The sequence below is a fragment of the Podarcis erhardii genome, assembly GCF_964252035.2.
Source record: "Podarcis erhardii genome assembly, chromosome: 7".
Classification (NCBI taxonomy): Eukaryota; Metazoa; Chordata; class Lepidosauria; order Squamata; family Lacertidae; genus Podarcis; species Podarcis erhardii.
The window spans coordinates 43,548,135-43,571,511 of record NC_138511.1 but is presented as its reverse complement, the minus strand read 5'-3'; the positions used below and the strand labels follow the sequence as shown (position 1 = coordinate 43,571,511).

General features: G+C 42.6%; 1 protein-coding gene across 6 annotated transcripts in view; it reads left to right on the top strand.

Annotated features, from left to right (window-relative positions):
- Positions 1-23,377, top strand: part of ZNF469 (zinc finger protein 469) — a 270,551-nt gene that overhangs the window by 91,972 nt on the left and 155,202 nt on the right. For all 6 annotated transcript variants that reach the window (XM_081872030.1, XM_081872033.1, XM_081872028.1 and 3 more), the window contains exon 3: positions 13,789-13,855. The gene's annotated coding sequence lies outside the window, so the exon portion shown is untranslated. The remainder of the gene's footprint in view (positions 1-13,788; positions 13,856-23,377) is intronic.

Sequence of the window (23,377 nt, the reverse complement as noted above, 5' to 3'; positions counted from 1 at the left end):
AGACCATTAAGTCCAGAATCCAAAGTTACCAAACAGCGCCACTGATGAATGGTGGGGCATGCTAATCAAGATGTGTCCCGAAGGCTTGTGCTATAAGGGAAGTGAAGGTGGCTGTGAATAGAAAGCGCAAAGAAACGGACTTCACAGGGAAAATTCCCTCAGAGATGCTGATGCATCGTTCCAGAGTTTCTTCCTTCTGGCATCTGGTTGGTTTTAAAAGTGGGTCACTGTGTGTGCGCATGGGTTAGAGGACATCAGCAGTGGTACACTAGGGACATACTGGAGGTCCCTTTAATCCGGCATCCTGCCTCTGATGTTGCTGGTGTTGTATGTTTAAGAACATGTAAACTCTCCATAATGCACCTAATTGTGCAATATTCCCCTAAGGGAGAGGCTGCTTCCTAGACCCAGCTGGCGCATCTGTGCTCCGTGCGCGAGCCTCATCTTGATCTAATATTCGCTCCTTGGCTCTTCCAATAATGAACTCAGAGCAATTTCCCTCATGCTTTCACCTTTTAAACATGCTCTCGTGTCTTTGAGTGCACTTTCCGTCCGTCCATCTCCAGAAGCTTTAACTTGTCCAAGAAGTAAAACACACTCCCTGGAGGTCCCAGGCTCTCTAGCAAAGAGAGCAACGAGGGAAGGAAAGGCGAGTTTGAAGGCTGAGAGATGGGCTTCCTGGACAAGGAAAGATTCCCCTCTCTTCGTCTGCACAGCCTTGGCGTTCAAATGAAGTCAATAACTCTGTTTGAAGGGCTGCTGCAAGATGTTTCCATAATTGGGGTTTGGGGGTGGAGGGGAGAAAGAACAGGCTGGATAACTCAGAAGAGCATTTGTAGCAGGACACGGGGTCAGAACAAGGTCAGTTCTTTAGTTGCATCTACAGTGCAAAAGACAAGACACCCAAGGCCTGATCTGGGTGTTGAGGATGCTTTCTGTTCTGTTATGGCCACAATTAAAAATGGCTAAACAAACCCCCTCGCCCCTCATGCGGATCTTATCTGATGTCCTTGTGGGGAGCTTTTCCTCTCCGGTGCAATCTCCCAGCCTGACCCCTGTTTCCTTCCGCTGCACCTGGTTGAACTTAATTCCCCAGTGGAGCTGTCCATGCTTCAGTTTCCTGCCTTCTGCTGCTTCTCTCATTGGCTCTTGGGCAATATATCAGGAGCACTGGAGGAGACTGGAAGTATCTACTCTTCAGTTACCCCTTCTGCTTTAAATTATGACCCTGAAACATCTCCTTGTCTCCACATATCACAGATTTCATCAGGTTAATTCTATCACCAAATAGTCTCACAGTTCATTCTGTTGTCCCGCAAACTGCAGTTAAAATGTGTACCTGCCTGCTAATGAAGCGGATTTCTCCCTGCCCTCAGTTTCTTCCCCCTGCCATGTATTAATATTAGCAATTTCTGCAGTTAATTTTCTTTCAGTTTAGAAAAGTGCAGACACAAGAGCTGAATCTGGGAGTTGGGATTGCCATTCTCTTTAGTGTTGGGAAAACCTTTAATGGAAGGGAAACTGCTGGCATTCTGCCTGGCACACCATCCTTCGAGAGCAAGGGCAACATTTCTCCCACTTTCTCTTTCTCATATATATTTTCTTTCTCCCCCTCTTATAACACTAGACCGACGAAGCTAAATGTTGAAAGAATTCAAGACAGAGAAAACAAAGTGCTCCTTAACACAGCACACTGTTAAACTCTGGATCCTACTCCTATATGAGTCAGTGATGGACACCAACGTGAATGGCTTTAAAAGAAAATTAGACAAATTCATGGAAGATAATGCTGTCAATGCACATGGAGCCACAATGACTATGTGTCTACCTCCATTCTCAGAGGCAGAATGCTTCTGGATGCCAGTTGCCAGAAACCGCAGGAGGGGAGAGTTGCTGTTGCACTCAGCTCCTGCTTTTGGGCATCTGCTCTCACTGGGAGAGCAGGATGCTGGACCCCCTTTGACCAGGCTCTTCTTACATTTTTATGTTCTTAATTCAGTGGAACTTTCCCATGTTAAACTTGGTGTCAGTGCAACAGACCTAGTCAATGAGGTGGCACTGGATTATTGCAAGGAACAGAACTTCTGCACGTCTCTGCTGGGTGACTCATCATTGTTTATAGCAGGCTGCTTGGAGGACACTAATGGAGTGCAGAATTCTCTTGCTGCAGTCTGGTTATTATTATTGCACCAATGTTGGGGGGCGTTACTGAGATCCCTAATCTTGGTTTATTTATGGAGTTGGCTTTAGTTGCTTAAAAAAACCCCATTTCATCTGTGATTATGGCTGTCCTTTGTCAAGAGAAAGACTTTGGCACCGTCTTGCTTCCCTTTTGGATATTACAATCCTGGCTGTTTTGATATCTCTGACTTGAAGCCTCATCTTAAGGGATGGACAGTGCTCATCAATTCCAGCCAGCCATCGGGGGAGACCGGCTAAATTCCAAAAATGATTTGCAAATGTTCTCTTCATGTTTTCTCAATAACCTTAGCATATTCTGAGGGAATGCAGTGTACCAAGGTAGTGTTATTGGTTTTTTTAAAGCTTGATTAAAGAGGGACCATTTCTTAGTGGGGCAGCCCCTCCTTTGCATGCAGAAGACCCCAGACTCATTTCCTGGAATCACCAAGTTTTAAAAAATAAAAATCAGGTAGGACATGATGGGGTAACACTCTGCTGGTCAGTCTAGAGAGCTGCTGCCCGTCAGAGTAGACCTTGGGATCAAAAAGGACCTAGGAGTAGAAGAGGCATTTTAGAAGTACAGTGGTACCTTGGAAGTCGAACAGAATCAGTTCCGAAAGTCCGTTCGACTTCCAAAACTTTTGGAAACCAAGATGCGGCTTCCAGTTGGCTGCAGGAAGCTCCTACAGCCAATCGGAAGCTGCAGAAGCTGCAATGGACGTTCGGGTTCCAAAGAAGGTTCGCAAAATGGAACACTGACTTGTGGGTTTGCGGCGTTCAGGAGCCAAAACGTTTGAGTCACAAGGTGTTCTTCAACCAAGATACGACTGTATAGTGCAAAAAACTCTGAGCCACAGAAACAAAACATATGGGTATGTACATGGTGTACATTCCTTGCCAATGAGGAATCCCTGTATTTAGTAAGCTAATTCCACAACACGACAGTATTCCTTATTTTTTCTTTACATTGTATGGTTCCTAGTAATGGCGACTGGTGATTAATAACTGTTGATTATGTATTGATATTTCTTGACTTCACATTCTTATGAATTTGATTTGGGGCGGATGGCAATTTTATAAGCTCATCAAGGCATCAATTAACTCAGAGGTTTGGGAAGCCTAGTGTGTGAAGATGGGAGAAAGTTTCAGAGACCTTTCCATCTGGAACCCTGATGTACAGTATAAGGGGTCAATCTATGTTGGTGTCTGTTAGGCTGTTGGATATGTGGGGGACACTTTGACAAAGCTTGAGGCTCAGGAGAGCAGGGGAAAGCTATTGAGCTCTAAGGATATCCAGGGTCCATGCTTACAAATTCCAAGGTGTACCTTTAAGTGGAGAGTATTCCACTGGTGTCACTTTAACCAGAGTTTGCTGCTCTGCTCCTTAACTCTTACTGAATACTCTCACGCAGCACCTCTTTTGTTTCAACTTTTATTATTTTCAATTATAATTCAAAGCAGAAGCCTTCAGCATACTTAGTGGTGTGGACTACGCAAAATAAACACATTCACTTTCTTGTGACACTTACAATATCATAATTTTTCAATATGAATTAGCTGATAGTTTATTTTGGACAGTATCTTGGCTGCATCTGCCCTTGTAGGAGATTTATGCCAAATGCAATCTTTTTGATATCAAATATTACTAAGCAACTGAAACCCCAGATGGGTTTGGACAGGAGTGGCTGAGTAGGATTATATTGTTATCACATTCCCTACATTAGTAGGTGAGGAATGCTTAAAAACAACAACACGAAAACCTCCTCATATGTGTTAGTGCAGTTTAAATCAATGGGGGGGGGGGAGTAGAATCTGGTATCGTTCAGATACCTTTCAGTCTCCCATTAGTCCTGCCTGAAATAATGTTCTGTGTGATCAAATGTTTGCCAATGGATTTTACCAAAAACAGGGGACGCGGGTGGCACTGTGGGTTAAACCACAGAGACTAGGACTTGCCGATCAGAAGGTCAGCAGTTCGAATCCCCGCGACGAGGTGAGCTCCTGTTGCTTGGTCCCTGCTCCTGCCAACCTAGCTGTTCGAAAGCACTGCAAAGTGCAGGTAGATAAATAGGTATTGCTCTGGCGGGAAGGTAAACGGCGTTTCCGTATGCTGCTCTGGTTCACCAGAAGCGGCTTAGTCATGATGGCCACATGACCTGGAAGCTGTACGCTGGCTCCCTCGGCCAATAAAGTGAGATGAGCGCCGCAACCCCAGAGTCCGCCACGACTGGACCTAATGGTCATGGATCCCTTTACCTTTACCTACCTGTTTTTCTAAGAAGCACAAACATTGCAATAACCTGTGTGTAGCTGTTGTGAAACCCATAGAATTGTAAAGTAGAGATGGACACCCGAGTCCTAGACAGGCTAAGTGGAAGTAAACCCCATGGAAGCCAGAGGCACCTTTCTGGTGTGGGCACACAAATGAAATCCTTTCTGGTGTGGGCACACAAATGGAATCCCTGTACACAGGTAATTTGTAGCCCCAGAACATGTGCAGCGCACCCGGAACATGTGCAGTGCACCTTGTGGATCTGCGTAGTGAGCAGGATTATGTCTATGATGAGGACCAGGAGTTTAGGGTCAAGACTGTAGCTCAGAAGACAACCAACAAAAATGGATTTCCTAAGTCCTTATGGTTGTTAAGAGACTTCAAGCCTGGAAGGATAAATACACACTATCTATTACACAGGGGTTTGAAGACCTTAACACCCTGGCTGCATTTGAACATGCTTTAAAAAATTAAATTAAAATTAAACATCAACTTTCTTTGGATACCTGTTTGGACATTTGGATGGCATATAATGGGATGCAGCTAGACTGGCAAAGAAAAAGTGATTTATATGCGTTGTATATGTGATATAACATTGTGCCACCAGATGGCAATGTGGAATCCCATTTTTCTCTACCTGTTTTCCCTGTTTAAATTTACGCTTTAAACTGAAACGCTTCTCTGATGGGTCTAGATCCAGCCTTGATTGGCATGCATATTTGTGGTATGATAAGGTAAAAGCACATAAAGCATTTAAAAACCATATTGTTAGGAAAGCATTGTTTAATGTTTGGATAAGATATAAGGACTTGTTAGAAAATAAAACCCCAAGATGGTTGTCACCAATGGAAGCGAAGGCACAGAAAAAACTCAATATGGAGGCCAAATGACTGAAATATTGGGAAATTTTGGAACAAGATGGAGACAGGGTAAAACTGCAGAGCTTTGAAAAATTAAAAAACGAAGTGCGAGATTGGCTTCATTATTACCAAATAATGGAGGCATTTAATTTGGATAAAAAAGTTGGCTTCCAGGTGGAAAAATCAAAATCGGAAACAGAATTGTTAGATCCCAAAATTAAGAATTTGTCAAGAATGTATAACTTGCTGTTGAAATGGAACACTCAGGATGAAACGGTGAAATCTGCTATGATTAAATGGGCACAAGATGTTGGACATAACATAATGATGGCTGACTGGGAACAGTTATGGACCACAGGTATGAAATTTACGGCATGTAATGCCCTAAGAGAGAATTTAATGAAAATGATTTACAGGTGGTACATACACCAGTCAAGCTTGCGAAAATTTACCATTTGCCCGAAAATAAATGTTGGAAATGTAATGAGACTGAAGGTACATTCTTTCACCTTTGGTGGACATGCCCAAGGATTAAGACATTCTTGGAGATGATTTATCATGAAATGAAAAAGGTATTTAAATATACCTTTCTGAAGAAACCAGAGGCCTTTCTCCTGGGCATCGTCGGCCAATTGGTGCCAAAGAAGGACAGAACTTTCTTTATGTATGCAACAACAGCAGCAAGAATACTCATCGCGAAGTATTGGAAGACACAAGATTTACCCACCCAGGAAGAATGGCAGAGGAAGTTGATGGACTATATGGAATTGGCGGAAATGACTCGCAGAATCCGGGACCAGGGAGAAGAGTTGGTGGAAGAAGATTGGAAAAAATTTAAAGATTATTTACAGAAATATTGTAAAATTAATGAGCTATAGAAAAATGGTGGAATGAAGTTATATGGCTTTGGCAGAAATGTTATAAGGAACTAGGTACAGATAGATTGTTAATGTATTAAAGGGAAAAATTAGGTTAGAATATGTTAAGATTAATTACAGGACAGAAAATAGATGAAGATGGAAAGGACTTGCTGAAACAGTTAATTGAAGTGGAATACAAAAAGGGAGGCGTGAGGAAGTCAATGAAACAAGTGAATGAAAGTTAAGATTGAAAATATTGGAAGTGTTTTTAATTGTTTTTGTTTTGTTTTGTTAATTCAATGTTTCATGTAGTGTTTTTGTTTTTGTATTTTATTATATTGTCATGTTTAATTCTTTTTTTTTCTTTTTGTAATTTCTAAACTCTTAATAAATATTATTTTTTTTAAAAAATAGATCCAGCCTTGATTTGTATGTGTAAGCTTTAGAAGAATGTACTGGTGCTTTATTGTATTGGTAATGGGAGTCCCCCCCTTGTGTTTTTTTTTTTCTCTCTCTCTGTTCATTTTGTTTTCTTCTTTAATAACTTTGATTGAAAAAAACTGTATCTCAGAGCACATGCTTTGTTCATGAAGAAGGTTGCCTTTCGTTTTGATCAGGATAATGAATTGAAGATGGAGCTGTCTTTGAAGATGATCCAGAAATTGCAGTTAGCACAGGATATGGCTCCTTGACTAGAAACTGATTCTAGTTGTTCGGGTCATATTATACTGTATATGCCTGTACTTTCTCATTCTCACTGGCTCCTGTGACAGTTTCTCATTCTCAGTGGCTCCTGTTTCTAGTCCAATTGTGACAGAATCAGGATTGCCAACTTGGCCCTGTGACAGTGGGTGCCCGGCGCCATGGGTGCCATACAGTGTGCATGGCCCTGGCACCAAAATTTGTGGGTGCCCAGCCCCTTCATGGGGAATTTTGTGGGTGCTCAGGTACCCAGTGCCCCAGGGGGTTGGCATCTATGCTCTGAATAGCCACTTATTTCCATACATACCAACCCAGTGCCCTGAGATCATCACTGGAGGCTCATCTCTGTGTACCTCACAAGCTGAGATATGGAAGGTGACTATCATTGAGGTGGGCAAAAGGTACATCTGGATTTACTCTGGCTGATTTGCAACAGATGGGCAAGGATTCCGGTTTAAGAAATAGCAGCAACAATATGACACACACACGCCCCAAATGTATGCTCTGAATTGAAGAGAGGTTGGGGTAACCAGGAGTTGGGTTTTGTCTGGAAGTTCTGCTCAGATCTAGGACTCAGAACAAATTTCTGGGCTCAGAATTCTCAAATTCTAAATTTACGTCTTGTGCTGCCTGAAATCCAGGAGAGCCGTTGCCACTTGCCAGGCTGTGTTTCCAGCACAGAGCTAGGTGAACCCAATAGTCTGGCTTGGTCTGAAGCAGCTTCTCACAATATGAGCATGAATGGGCAAAAAATGCTAGAAAATTGCCATGGAATTGTCACTGCAGCACAAACTTTAAGAACCTTTTAAAAAATAAAAATGCAGAAACTGCATTTTCTTCCTCCTGCCCCTTCCCATCTGCTTTCTCTGAATCAGTTTCCAGCTTGTAAATCTTATTCCCAGTAGGCTCTGTACTAATTAGGTAACTAATAAAATTTAGCAAACGCCAGGCATATTATGAGAGTGATTGCGTGATTGCTGAAATATGCCTCATTAACACCCGGCAGGCACATCCCTTTGCTACAAAAATAAGCAATCACAGCAAAGGCCTTGCAAGTGGTGGTGAGGATAATTGTCCTCCCTGCAAATGAACTTCAGAGGCCTGTTCAGCAAATGGATTCTTTGGCGATGTTGCATTTGGAGAGGTGTTTCAAAACGTGGCATTCTGGTCATGCACAGTCCCTACATGTGAGCAGGTGCTCATACTTTGGGCTTTCAGTTCAGACAACCATGGGCAACACATCGTTTAAGGAAGGAGGTGCGACATTAGAGGTGAAGCTAGGAACATGGCCTCATCCCCATGTAAACATGGCAGTGCCTTACATGCGAGTAATGTGTGAATGGGGCTTGTGTTGCCATGCAACCGCTGGTCCATTACAGAGAGTTTAAGCAAACTTAATCTGTCCCCAGCTAGCCCCTACCAACCTGCTTCCTTACTTGTAACCAGCCGAAGGGGGGCACTCCTGAGTGTCAGAATTGCCTCGGTAAAACTCTGCAGAGAGGAGGATGAGGCAAGACTAGAATTAGCCGGCTCTGCCTGTTGTTGGCTCTGTTTCTATCTACTGTGAACTCTCTGCCTTCTGCCGTACCAGTTCTAATAGGCAACAGCCACCACTGCCATGCAGACTTTCTAGGGGTCCTGTTAAGATCTTACTTAAGAAGAGCCTGCTAGATGAGGCCAGTGGCTCATTTGCTCCTGCATCCTGTTCTCACAGTGGCCAAGCAGATGCCTCTGGAAAACCTGCAAGCAGGTGCGCTCTCCCCTCCTGTGGTTTTTAGCAAACTGCCATTCAGAAGCATTGCTGCCTCCAACCTTGGAGTCAGAGCATAGCCACCATGGATAATAGCCATTGATAGCCTTCTTCATGAATTTGTGTAATCCTCTTTTAAAACTGAGGGCCATCACTGCCTGCTGGGGGTGCAAGTTCCGCAGTTTAACTGGATAGCTTTGCTTTCCAGCTCAAGTATACTTCCAGGGCTACTTAGCTCTGCCTTATGGAAAGGTTCCCACATAGCCATGGCAGGGAGGTGGGGGGCAAGAACCCACAAATGAACAGATAAATCACAGTTTGTATATTTTCCACCTACCTCTTTTGTTTATTTATGCATTTCCTTACATCATTTTAACTGCCTTTCAGCTTAAAATACACTGCTCAACATGCCAGGGTATTGAAAAACAGCCGAATCAGCGCTCCTGATCTTTTTGACACATATATGTTTTGGAATTATTATTATTGTTTAAATCTTTCTCTGTATGCCAGAATTTGTACTATGTGTTGTGGTGAAGAATCAGAAACCTCAAATGGTGAAAAAATCGTTTTGTGTCAAATTCTTGTCCTTGAGTTTGGTAGTGAAACTTTCAGACTTCTGTCATTGCGGCTCTAAATAAAATTAAATGAACCATATGCAGGGGAGACCGCAAAAGCAGATTTTTTTCTTTTGGGGCGGAATGCTCAACAATTTGTTTAGCAGCTCCACTTAAACTAATAGCCATAATTGGGAAGTTGCCTCCTCCCCCAATCCAGTTCTCTGATTACTAATAAGAAAGTGACAGATCTCTAATTTTCCTGTGTGTTCTTTTGCTTCTGAATTCTATTGGTTGAAATGTCAGCTGCCCTGCTGGGTCAGAATAAAGATCCTTTTAGTTGTCAGGATTCAGTCCCGCCAAAACTTAGAATCTGGAATCTCCTCAAGAGGAGGACCTAAGGGAAAAGGACCTCTCAGCGGATCTCTGCACCATCAGCAACACTGAGGAGTTGGTCAAATCCAGGCATTCCTGGCCCAGGCCCAGATTAAGACCTTTAGATGCCTTTAAGCACTAGAAAGATTATGGTGCCTCCCATATGCAATTCAAAATAAAAACAATATTAAACCATACAATAAAATTTTAACAAACAAAACATAAATTTACTGAAACACATGGCAAGATCAGATTTCCTCATATTATTTCAGTCTATGTCAGTAGGATGCCCCTGTGGTTTAGGTGGGGATACTTAATAAAAAGGAGAACAGGAAAAATTGGAGAGGAGTGTGGAACAGTGTGTAAAGAAGGCTAATGAAGTTCTGGTTTTCCTCATGGTGACTACTTTGATGTTGTTGAGTTTTTATAAAAAATATCAAACTCTTTCATTCATATATATATATATATATATATATATATATATATGAATGAAAGAGTTTGATATTTTTTATAATATATATATATATATATATATATATATATATATATATATATATAGTGTTCCTGCTTTGCCGGGGCTCTAACCATGAGCTTAGTATGCCTATTGGGGGATCTAATGCATTCATTCATTCATTCTTTCTTTCTTTCATTCATTCATATTCTCTCTCTCTCTCTCTCTCTCTCTCTCCACACACATCAGCTTTTGCTAACCTGGTGCCCTCTAGACATTTTAAGACTACAACTCCCATCAGCCCCAGCCAGCTGGTTGTCAGTTCCTTGTTTTAGAAAGCCACACTGACATGATGTTTGTGAACTTTCTTGCAGTAATAATAATAATAATAATAATAATAATAATAATAATAATAATACAGATTTCAGCTGAATGAGCTGATATTGCGACTCAGATTTCATGCAGCTGCTCCTACCTTTTTTTGCCAGGGAACTTGACAGAAGGCTTGGGAGATAGTAGACTTGCGGAAGTGGGTAGAGAGCAGTAGTGGAATTCTCCCCAGGCCAAATCCATCAGTGGTGCTTGCTTCATACTTCAAGTGTTTTTGTCCAACTGGAATGTGTCTTTGAACTCTGATCATGCCTCTTAGAGACATAGGAAGCTGCCTTATACCAAGTCAGGTCCATCTAGCTCAATATCCTCTACACTGACTGGCAGCAGCAGCTCTCCGGGATTTCAAGCAGAGGTCTTTCCAAGCCCTACATGGAGATGCAATTGGGGATTGAACAAGGGACCTTCTGGTTGCAAGACAGATGCTCTACCACTGAGCTATGCTTATGGCCTTTAAATCATGCCTCTTGCTTGCCCAGATGCAAGATAGAGAGTGGTATGTCAAGTGTGTGTAGGAACTAGCCTTCTGTAAAAAGGTGATTTGGGGGGGGGATAACCACAAATAACCAACATGCTTAAGCCTAATTAATGTGTGAAGGGGTTAATGCCATAGAGTAAGATTCCTGCCTCTCTCCCTCAAGCCTATCGCTCCCCTTCAGTCTACCTGAGAAGCTCAGTATGTAAAGAGGTCTGAGCTAGTTGTTCCAAGCTCAGTCCACATGGCTCTTACAAGATTCTCTTGTGGTCCTATACCAATAATTTGGGAACTTTCACCCCTGTAACTAAGCCAATTTTTACTGCCTGTGCAACTTTTTCTGAATGTTGTGTGGGAAAAGCACATGATTCTGACATTTGGAAAGTTTGTAAGTAAAACATTTTAAACTTACCAAACATTTAGTCTTTTTCTACGCTATGTAAGAGGGAAGCTTTGGAACTCACATGGGCATATTTTAAAGGTCTAACTGCCTATATTTCCATGCTTTGCTGCATATAGTGATTTTTAATCTCTGCTGGAGCTTTCTCGCCAAAGAGTACTTACCCCAAACCTAGATCTTGGAATCCTCCTTTTTCTATTTTGCCACTAACAAAATCTGCATTTTTTGCTCTGCCCTCTTTACTTCTGGTCCTGCCCACCATGGGCATGTGGCCATTGGAAGATTGCCCATAAGGGAAAGTGTCCCTCAGGCTTGAAACGGCATTGCTCTGATGTCCGTGTTGCAGTACATTGATTGGGTGTCCTTACCTGGGCTGCTTGACAGCATTGACCTGTAAGCATAAAGCGCTCACTGTTGGCAGCTGCCTGATGGTGGAGGCCAGAAATTGTAGTATAGGCCACTTAAGTAAAACACTGATTTCAAGAAGAATCGACTTGGAAGCCAGTGTTCAAGAGCATGTGCTACAAAAAATGGTCTTCAACCAGAGCTCTCTCATCTAGGGACTGGGAGGGACCAGGCAATTCTTACACTCCAAGAAAGGCCTTGGCAAGGATATTTATAAGCCTGGTGTATTCAGCAGCTTTTGGAAGAGATTGGAGAGGCATGGCTCAGTCCTGGATCTAATATTTTTTGTGGCATCCCAAGTGCATCCTTCTTCTTCATCTTCCTCATCCACAACTTTTCATGAACAATGTGCCCTAGCTGCAAAGCCTGGAATGGGATCCAGGACTCATCGGATGTTTAGAAGTCTGATTTTGGCTTGGGAGACCCATCAGCCTTTGTCAATAACTTCCATTCTCAAAGTTTACAAAGCAGCGGGAGTTTGTTGTTGGCTCTGCCAGTTAGGCCTGGCAGCCTCAACTGTTCCCGCTGCTGCTTATCACTTCTAGACTTCATTCAGTGCTGGCAGTCTCAGGTCCTCCATCTGGACACCAGATTTGGCTGGGACCCTTTGGCGGATGATGCATGAGGCGGAACAGAGTATGAGATCTCTCCTAGCTCCCTCCTTCTCCAGCCTTGTTGGCTTCTGACAAGAGTGAAATCTGCAAAGTATTAGCAGATAGGGATAGGGACCCAAGGGAGCCGTGTAAGGACAACAGCTGAGACATCAGTTAAAAATCACAGCCAACTTTATCTTTCAGAGGATCCCAATGAGGAACCTTGAATGTGGGACCTAAGCAGATTTTGCAGGTTTTGTTTTCCTTGTGATTTCTTCCACTGCCACGCAGTTTGGACTCCAAGTTCTGGGGGGCCCTTGGGCAAGGAGCTTCCAGTTGGTCCTTCCAATTTGTGAACGGACCAATATCCTCCTTGCCCATTTGCTTGCCCCTTTCCTCTAGGCCCAATCCACACAACCACATGGAAGGAGAGTGCAAGAGAAGGGGATGAGGAGGCTTTCTTTCTTCAGGCCTCAGGTTCAGTCCCCAATGGCATGCCCAGTTAGGCTGGGAAATATCCCCTGCTTGAAACCCTGGAGAGCTGCTGCCAGTCAGTCAGTGTAGGCAGTACTGGTCTGCCTCTTTACTTCAGCTCCCTATGTTCCTAGGTAGGTAGAAGAGAAGCAGCAGCAGAGTCTGGGGGTCAGTCATGGCCCCTCTGCAGTGTTGTGGGCATTGGCAGGAGCCGAGCAACTGCTGATGCTGCCTCTGTCTTGGGATCTGCTCCATGAAAGTTGTCCTGCACCCTCTAGCCTGCTGAGGGCTAGTCTGCTGCCATTTGAGGATGTTGAAGTAAGGTTCAACAACCTCAAGGTGGCATTCTGCCCTTTGTTTGACTCATGCAGCAAAATGCTTTGGGCCAGCCCAGGGTTAAACTGAGTCAGATCAGTGGACCGTTTAGACTATGGCTATTCTCTGTGACTAATACTGGCTGAAGGTCTTGCAGGTTTACATTTATTTATTGAAAAAAGACTTTTATACTGCCTATTAGTCCCAACAAGGGCCCCTAAAGCTGTTTACACAAAATAACCAAGTCAAACACCATTAAGAAACATGAATTGAAACCCATGAATCAAAAGGAGCAGCGTTAAAACCTTCACTCAATGCTTAAAATGCCGCATAGGATAGGCATCTTTTCAGCGCTCGCCTAAAGGCCCTCAGGGATGGGGCTGATCTCACAGCTGGGTGTTGCCACAGAAAAGGTCCCATCTTATGTTCTCTCCAGCTGAATCTGTTCTGGCATTGGGACTTCTAACCAGGCTTTTGAAGGTTATCTTAGCCCATGAGGAGGTTCATGGTTTTTGAAGCAATGCAAAACCCTGCAAGTTCTGTTTACCAGAGGTGAAAATGTGATGGCTGCCCACCATGCTGCAAGCAGTGATTTGCTCTCAAAATGCCTTCAACTCTCTTCAATCACCCATTGCCTGTTTGCAGAACTATTGTCTATCAAAACATCTTTTTGTGTCCAGCGAAATATACATTTCCTATCTTTTAAAACCTTCTTCTTCTTCTTTTCACAGATGTCCCAGCACACATGCAAATCCAGGCATTTAAATATTTCTTGCTAACTGCTGACAACTTTTAAAGGTAAGCACAAAACATCACTATGTGAATTGTTTCTATTAACTACCCTGTTTCAGTTATTTATTTCACTTGGGAGTGAAGATCAAGTGTGAAAGGGGATAAAAATACCAGTTCTCTGGTCATACCTATTAGACCAGGTTAGGTTGCAGAAATAAGTATATTCAGAGCCAAAGGCAATATGCAAATTCTGTTAATGGAGTGATAGAGATGGAAGCTGACTATGACATTCATGGTATTCAGAAATGACTGGAGACGTGAGACTCAGGTTTTCAGATACAGTATGTCTCATGGCCTCATCCTGTGTGTGATTTGTGCTTCTGCCCAGATATGGGAGTTGCAAACCTGACTTCCATCAGCAGTGTACATCAGGCTGTGCTGTTAATAAAGCCTCAGGATGACGTGTCATTGTGGTATGTAAATGTGGGTAGGCAGGAAGGTGTCACTAGGAAGGTGCCTTGAAGGTAGGAAAGGTGGGGAGGCAGGGGGAAAGAAATTAATTCAGTTCACATCTTAATGCAAACCTACGCAATTCACAGTTCCTAAGCAAATACCAGAACCAAATGTAGTTATCCTTCAAAATTCACGCTTCTCTGAATTTTGCAATGCAGTTCTTCAACCAAAAAACATCTATGAAAAATGTGTACGTTGGAGGGAAGTGCACACAACAATGGGTGTATTGGCATACTGTATTTGGGGAAATTCTTTGCAGAAATGCATATATTACAAAAAAGGATATGTTAAGAAAAATGCCTATGAAAATGTGTAAGAATTCATAGACTTTAGAATGGAGAAATTAAAAACTGAGCAAATCTGAAATTGTCAACTTTGTCCCTTCGTCCTTGAAGGCACTGAGCAATGGGTTGGCTGCCATAGCTTTGGTGTTCTGTTTCATGGCATTGCCGTGTTTTGCGCATCACCCATCCAGCTTGGGCAGTTGGCAGCAGGAGTTAGGATTGTTGGTTGTGGACCAGCGTTAGCAGCCATCTCTTTTTCTGTCATTTGCTGCAGGTTCTGTTATCTCCCTACTACTTTGTATAGTGTTGAACCAGAGGAATTAAATCTTTGTGGATTGCTTATGAACAGGGTTGATGTGCATCTCCCAGACTAGTGTGCAGATCAGAACTTAGACTGCTAACCAGCATTTGCACATCCTGATTGTTCCAGTGTAGTTGTTGGTTCAACGACAACAACAAAATCAATATGCATTTTAAAAAGCACAAGTTTTGGCATGTATTTGCATGGAAGCTCAGTTCAGATATTGGAAGGAGCACACAGTTTGGAATGTATATTTGTATACAGATTCTAATAAGCATATTTATTTTTTATAAACTTCTGAAATATAATTTGTTCTGAAACCTATTTCAAGAGAACATGTCTGTATGCATTTAAATGTGAATCTTTACATGCATTTTTTTTTTTTTTTTTGTAAAGAAGCTGATAAATGCAGAAAAATGGGACAAGAGAGATTGAGGGATGCATGCATGTAAAAGAGATGCAGATTGAGAATAGGCTGGTCAATCCGTCTCAAGCTTCAGAGAACATAGGGGCTCTGCCTGCTGTTTGTTCACCTTGGCCCTTGATGGACCAAGATCACCGTTTCTAATACACCATCTTTTTGCCACCTCCAGGCATTTGGTACTTTTTAGTTTAGGGGAAAGGCGAGTAAGAGGTGACATGTTAGAAGTTTGTAAAATTATACACGGCATGAAGAAATATTTTCTCTATCTCTCATAACACCAGAACTTGTGGACATCCAATGAAGATGAATGTTGGAATATTCAGAAGGACAGATAAAAGAAAGTCCTTCTTCACACAGCGCATAGTTAAACTATGGAACTCACTCCCACAGGAGGCAGTGATGGCCACCAATTTGAATGGCTTTAAAAGAGGATTAGACAAATTCATGGAGAAGAAGGCTATCAATGATTACTAGTCATGATGACTATGCTCTGCCTTCACAGTTGGAGGCAGCAGTGCTTCTAAATACCAGTTGCTGGAAACCACGGGAAGGGGGAGTGCTCTTGTGGTCAATTCCTGCTTGCAGGCTTTCCATGGGCATCTGGTTTGCTACTGTGAGAGCAGGTTGCTGAGGTAGATGGGCCTCCCTTCAGACCTCCCCCATTTCCCAAGTGCTACAGCAGCTGCCTGTGGGGACTGCGCTTGCTAGCTTAATTCCCACCATTTTTGCTCAGGTTAGATTCAATTCATTGATTTCCTGTTCAATGAAGCCATCATCCGTGCATATGCTGTTGCTCCCGGATGTGCAACAGATGTCAGAACTGTAACAAACCCCAGCTTAACTCTTGTGATTTCAAATCTGGTGGAAGATGGTGTGAGGGAAAACTCTTCAGAAGTATTTCTCAAGAAACTATAGGGATACCTATGGATTGTGGCTAACAACATGTATACTTGGTTTCACATACCAGCGGTGGGTGTGCAATGGAGCCAGAGTAAAGGGTACTATATACACAGCTTCTATCTGCAGTTCCAAGGCTTACTGTATGGGGCAGCTCCACACACAGATCCTGGCATCTCCTGCCAACTTCTAACTCCTTCAATTTATTTCTTCCATTTAACTGTACTGGCTCAATTTTTAAAAAATGCTATGGAAAAGCAATATGTGCCACTTAAGAAGGGCAAAATACAGGAAGCCATCAGCCAACTAAAATAGTCTTGCAAAAGGATCCAGTAAATTTTACAACGTCTGGCTGCCATTTTTAGAATCTGAAACCAAAAACTATAACATAATACTAAGCCAGGCAGACTGTAATGGGTGGATTTTTGGAATGTGTTCCTCAGGTTCAATGTTTATTACCATTTTATTTTTGCATTGTTTTTCAATTTGAATTTTGCGGCAGATTAGAATAATGAAGTTGTTCTTTTTTAAAAAAAAAATCATCCTGTTTTTAGCTAGAATTAGCCAGCTATTGTGCTGAAAGTGTCCTGGATTTTGTAGCTTCTTTACCCCAAAGGCAGTAGACCTGGAGGAAATGTATGTATTTGCAGTGGGGTGTATGTGTGATCGTGTTCATTGTGTAAAAACAGACAGAGAGCCTGAGGCACTGGTGTGTACACTGAAATAAGTTTCTTTGGTTTCTACCCTACTTTACAGTCAGGATTGATTCCCTAAGCAAAATATAAAGGAAACCCACTCAAATTGATATCAGCACATCTTGTGTGTTTGTGTGTAGGGGAGAATAGTTCTGACCCCTAGCATTTGGTGATGCCATCCAGGTTCCAGTGCTGAGTGAAGCTGATGGGGGTCAGATGTCCAAAACAACTGAAGGGCTAGAGGAATTTGCTCTAGAGAAATAATAATAATAATAATCCTTCCCAGAGAAGGATCTGGGTTGAGTGCTGTCAAGTGAGAAGAGGGCTGTTGCATTTGTGTCCTGCCTGCAGGCTTCCCTTGGGAGCATCTAGTTGCCCCCTATGAGAAGAGGACTTTGGACTAGATGGGCCACTGGCCTGATTCACCTGCAGGATCATGTACCTTCAGACCATTATTATTGTTCATTATTAAGCTCATTAGTTCTTTTTTGCCAATGCAACCCGGAATCATTAAAATCATCATAAAACAAAGTATAGCAAAATACAAAACACATTCATATTTTTAAAAGGCAGGATTAAAAGATTCCACCCGCTAAAGTTGGTGTTATATGCTGAAACCATCTTGCCCCGGTGAGCAATCTGGCTGCTGAGTTCTGCACCAACTGCGGAACGGTCTTCAAAGGCAGCCCTGTGTATAATGCGTTGCGGCAATTAACCTACAGGTTACTAGAGTGTAGTGGCCAAAAGTGGCAGAAAAGGGTCTGTCCCTCAACTGCTTCCTGGGACCATTTCAGGCTTGAACTTTGAACTCAGGACTTCCTCATGCAAGCCGTGTGCTCTACCGCTGAGCCAAAAAGACAGGAAGGCGCATGGAGCTGTCATTGAAGCCAAAGGGGTTTCCAATATCTTTATTTCATTATTCTACAAGATATATGTGTGTGTGTGTATGTGTCTCAGATTGCTTTATGCTTGTTTTAAAGCCATTCAAGGCTGGTGTGCCGGCAAGGCTGGGTGCCAGCCAGGAAATTCCATGAAACTAAAGATGGACCCTGTACAAACAGCCTAACATGCCTCAGATGTCTTTTTAACATCGGAAAATGGAGGGTAATAAGGAGCACATGGGCGCTGCAAATAATGAGATTATTAACAAATATACTGAAATGAAGACATTTGACTGCACCATTTAAGCAACAACAAGAAGAGCAACACCCTGCAAGGCTCCCCCCTCCCACCACAAGTTTCATCTGGGGTTACTTTCTCTTCCTCTCTGCTCCTCTCTTTAATGGGGATTCTCACAGTTTATAGCTCCATAATCTCTTGTAGACATATATATTTAGATGTTCCCTCCCTTGCAGACAGAAGAAAGCTGAGTCTAGCACAGAGAATTGCATAAAGATGGAGTGGTTGGAAGCGATTCTAGTAAAACAGAGAGTGGAAAACAAGCCCTGGGTCTGAAATGGAGAAGAGGGTCTCATGGAAGGAAACAAGTGAACCAAGAGAAAAGGAAAACATATAAAGGGTGGGTGAGAGTTCAGCAAGATCTCCTTATGTTGTTAAGATATTATATACAGTAATGAACTTTATTGCATTCTCAGTCATCTAGAAGTGAGGGCAATTAAGGCAAGAGTTTAAAGCCATAAAAAACCTATATAGGATGAGATGTTACATAAGACAAAAGCCATATTACACTCTCTGTAAAAATGGGACGAGAGACCTAAGTCCATTAAAGGGTCCTGCCCCTTTACCAGGCGGGTTTAAAGACATCAATGTCTCTGTAGCAATTAAAATGGCTTCGTCTTCACCTTACGGCTTTCATTGGCTTCATTCTGCTGCTTTTATGGAGCAACTGCTTTCTTTTATTCTGGTTCTTTGGCTTTTTTCCATTGTCAGTTTAATTTTTTGTTGTAAGCATCCTTGAGGATCTTTATAATGGAAAGGTGAGGGTCTAACAACAGTGATAAGCAAACCAATGGTACCTTCACATTGTCAGTCTGTGACCTCCTTTTCTAGTCAGCAGTGGGTGTCCATCAGGTTGCCAACCTAAGATTCAGGGAACAAGTGAGACCATTCCAAAGTGGCTTATAAAATCTTCTTGAAGCCACCTAATCAAGCCAGTATGAAGGTGGTTTGATTCAGTGGATCTTGATCAGGGAACTATAAGTAGCCTTAAAACAACGGAATTCTATCCTGAAATATCCGTGGTGTGTTTCACAAATGACATCATTCTTCTGACAATCGTCACAAATGACATTTATTTATTTGTTTGTTTTATTTAACAAGACATACATGGCTGCTTAATCATTTCTCCCCCCCCCCAAACCCCTCTAAAAGAGCAATCCTAATCATGTCTACTCAGAAGTCAGCCCTATTGAATACAATGGGGCTTACTCCTACAATGGCAGGTTTAGGGTGGCATTCAAAGTGGTTTGCATAAAATAATATAAAAAGTTCACAAGAAAATGTTGATAAAATCAACTGGCATTTAAAAGCAAGGAGGTATAATAACACTGTCAAAGCACAGATGCAAACAGCAGTTCTACAGACCAAATATGCATCGTAAAGTTACATGTCTAAGTAGGCTTGCCTGAACAGAAAAGTTTTTAGCAGGCATCGAAAACAGCACAATGAAGTTGGCTACCTCATATTAACGGGCAGGGAGTTCCATAGAATAGCTGCTACCATAGCAAAAGACCGATTCCTCACAAGCGCAGAAGGAATGTTATACAACACTTGTCCATAATGCTGGTATTAGTGTTATTTCTAGGAAATTAGAAAGGCTATTTCTGAAGAGCACCTTGTCACCAGGTTTTCATGCCCTTTATCTGAGCCCTGAATCACGAGAACTAAGTGGGAATTGGAGAGGACGAGAAACATGATTTTAGCATTACCTCGCTGGCCTTGAGTAAGTTTTTTATGGAGCAATTTTCCTTTGGACAGCACACTTGTAAGGATCATCATTACATCTGCTTGCTCCAGATTGTCCCGGAGAATTTAGTTCTTCCTTTTGATAAACTAATAGTTTTCACGTTGCATTAGTATTGGGGTTTTGGAAAGGGGTACGGAAATGGCAGATGTGCCAAAGGAAAATAAAAGAATAGATTTGTTGGAAAGAGGCCTCCTTTGTTTGACGGAAAGACCTACAGATGCTGCAAGCCATCACATGGGCTTGCCTATCCTGAGTCCTTTCCCAGAAGAAAGGATGAGTAGTTTTGCAAGAGAGGTCCTGCCTCCCATATATACTTTCTGGCCCCACTACTTTGTAAAGACACAAAATTTCAAGAGGTGTACCCTTTAACTGATTGATGACTTCAATTAATCTCTTAAAAGCCATTTTAAACAATGAAAGAGGTGCATCTGACTAATCAGGCAACATATCTTTTTAAAAAAATGCTTATTTTAAAAAGAAGCACTTATATGCTTAAAAAAACTATTACTACTACTACTACTATTACTATTTATTACCTGCCCTTCACCCTAAGGTCCTGGGGAAGGTTACAAAGATTAAAAACAACATTCATATTAAAATACAATATTAGACAAATTAAGAACAGTGTACAACAACTCTGTTGTGGATGCATCATCCCCATATTCATTTTCTCCCTCTTCAGCAACAATAGTTTCTCAACCTGCTGAATTCTCTATCAGCTCCTATGGATGCATAGAATAAATGCAGCCTCCCGGATTAAGTTTCTAGTACTCATTGTGCTATCTGGATATAGGTTCTGCCGGTGCAAACACCAAGACTTTGAACAGCATAGAGTGCAGAAAAGGATGACTACTAATCATCCATTGCTACTTCTAGTAACATTTCCATCTCTGCCGAGCAATTTCCCTTTGTCTGGTCTGCTGGGGCCTGCGTTGCAGTCGTGTCATTAAGCTCAAGTACTAAAAATATATCCAGGCACCAGGGAGGAAACTGTTGCTAGTGCAGGTAACCAGATCCACACATTCTTGGCTTTGTCTCCTGAAAGGAAATGACATAGGAAGGAGAGAGAGAGAGAGAGAGAGAGAGAGAGAGAGAGACAGAGAGAGAGAGAGAGAGAGACAGAGAGAGAGAGAGAGAGAGAGAGAGAGCCGGGAAGGGGCCCTGTTAGTTACAGATTTGATTTATCAGCCCAATACTGCCTTGACAAATAGGTTTTTAATCAAGCCTCTTTTTGAAATGAGGAGTTTCGAAATCAAGGTGAAAACCAGCAGGCCATGCATGTAATGCGAGTGCCTTCACAGGATACCTGTCACATATATTTGCTGTGATGTCATCCCACTGGCCCAGTTGTGCTAGCTAGGATGTGCCATAGCCTCAAGAAGTTCATGAAATGGTGTGTTTGGTGGATGGCTCCAGAGAGTGGAGTAGTGTGTTGGCAAAGCATCCTCTGATTTCACTGGAGATGATGCAGGGATGCTCCTATATGAACACAAGAAGAGCCTATTGGTTGGATCAGACCAATGGCTCATCTAGTCCAGCATCCTGTTTTCACAGATGCCCCTTAGTAGGTTCTGAGTTGTGATTCTAGTATTCAGAGGCACACTGTATCCAACAATAGATGCAGAACACAGGCGTCATGGCTAGTAGCCACTGATTTCTGATCTCATTGGGAGGAAGACTTCTGAAACAATGCTGATCTTTGACCTTCAATGTCTCTCCCCCTGGTGATAGCATGCAGTTGCTCCCATGTGCAGGCTGGTTGTTTTCTGTATTAGGACCACAAAAACAACATAAACATGAGTTAATGGTGATGTGCTAAACTGCAGTGCTGTGCCTGGTGGTGGCTGCACCATACTGGCTCCCTGCAGTGAAAGTGCCAATGCAAACCCTGATTTTAAACAGCCATAGTGTGCCCAGATAGTTATGCAACTTGCAGCCCAAATTAAGTAACATCACACAATTTGCATGATTTAGTCTACCCTTGATGAACTGGAATAAGAAGTCAGGCTTTGAGCAGCAAATTTTATGCTTTTTGGCATATGTTTATTCCTAGAGAGCTGGGATCAGGTACCACCTTCCTATAAAATGTAGGCTCTGTTCTCCAAACTCCTTGTAGCTGAAGGGGAGTAATTCTCAGAAACAAACAAAATTAGCCCTGCATGCTTTGCTCAAAACAATAAAGCTCTCCTATTCCCCAAACACTTCATCTTATATAGGCATTCCCCCCCACCCTTCTGTGACATAAGAGCCATTTTCGTATTCCTGTTAAGCAAGAATGGAATTACAGGGGCTTTCCTTTTCAATGGGGCCACATGGATTTGCTTATGGAGGGCAGCTCTAGGAAGGGCCAGAGATCCTTCAGCCTGAGTCTCAGAGCTTGCAGTCAATAAAGTCACTGACATGCTCCTCAGTAGATAAACAAACATTTTCTTTCTTTCTTTCTTTCTTTCTTTCTTTCTTTCTTTCTTTCTTTCTTTCTTTTTGGAGACAGACAGGAAGGATGGAAAATGATTCATAGGAAAATGGAGTATAAAATATACGCTAGCATTAGGTATTACATGTGCTGAGTTTTTGTTGGCTGCCCAAGAATGCTGAGGTTTCTCTCAAAGGCTGATGCCATTCTGGAACAATGTCATTGTGGAGAGTTTGGTCAAGATGAGACAATCGTGTCTGGCCAGTGCTCACCAGTGAGAGAACTAATGTGTTATTTGGCATTTGGAAACTCTTTGGCAGGCAAGATTTCTTGAGTGTCTACTCATCCAGTCGGCTGTGGCATTTTGCGAAGAGAGCTGGCCACTGTGCTGAGAATGCCCACCCCCACCTTGGTGGCCTGGCTTATTTTCTTTCCTCCTTCCATAGTAGCCACAGAGCCAGCCCCAAGTCACCATGTAGCATCCTTGGGCGGTTGGCAGGGACCCTGATGCCCCAAAGAGCTGGGCAGCTGCTGTTTAAATTTCCCACAATGCCTCAGAACAATATTACATCAGGGTGACTGTATGTTGACGCAAGCATGGAGGACCTGTGGCTCTCCAGGGGATGCTGTTGGACTACATTTCCCATCATCCCTGATATTTGGCCATGATGTTGGAAATTGGAGTCCAACAGCATCTGGAGGGCCACAGTTCAAACTTCACCCTCCCTATAATTTTTGTGATAGGTTTTCTACAGTGATTGGGGGCAGAGGAAGAAGCCCACCAGCTGCCTCACCAGAATCTTAACCCCCAAACTAAAATTGTTTGTGGGGATATTGCAGCATGTCTGCTGTCTCTGTATCTGCACAGGGTTCTGAGTACACAGAGAAAAGTCAAAATTTGCAAGTGGGACCCACTGTTGAATGCATTTTACGGTATGTGCACACACTTCTTTATAAATAACTTGGATGAAGGAATGGGTGGCTAATGCTGCAGAAGACAGAATGGGGGTTCAAGATGACCTTAACAGATTGGAGAACTGGGCCCATACCAACAACATGTATTTCAATAGGGGAAAATGTCAGGTTCTACTCTTAGAACTTTTTGAATTATGGTGCTGGAGGAGACTCTTGAGAG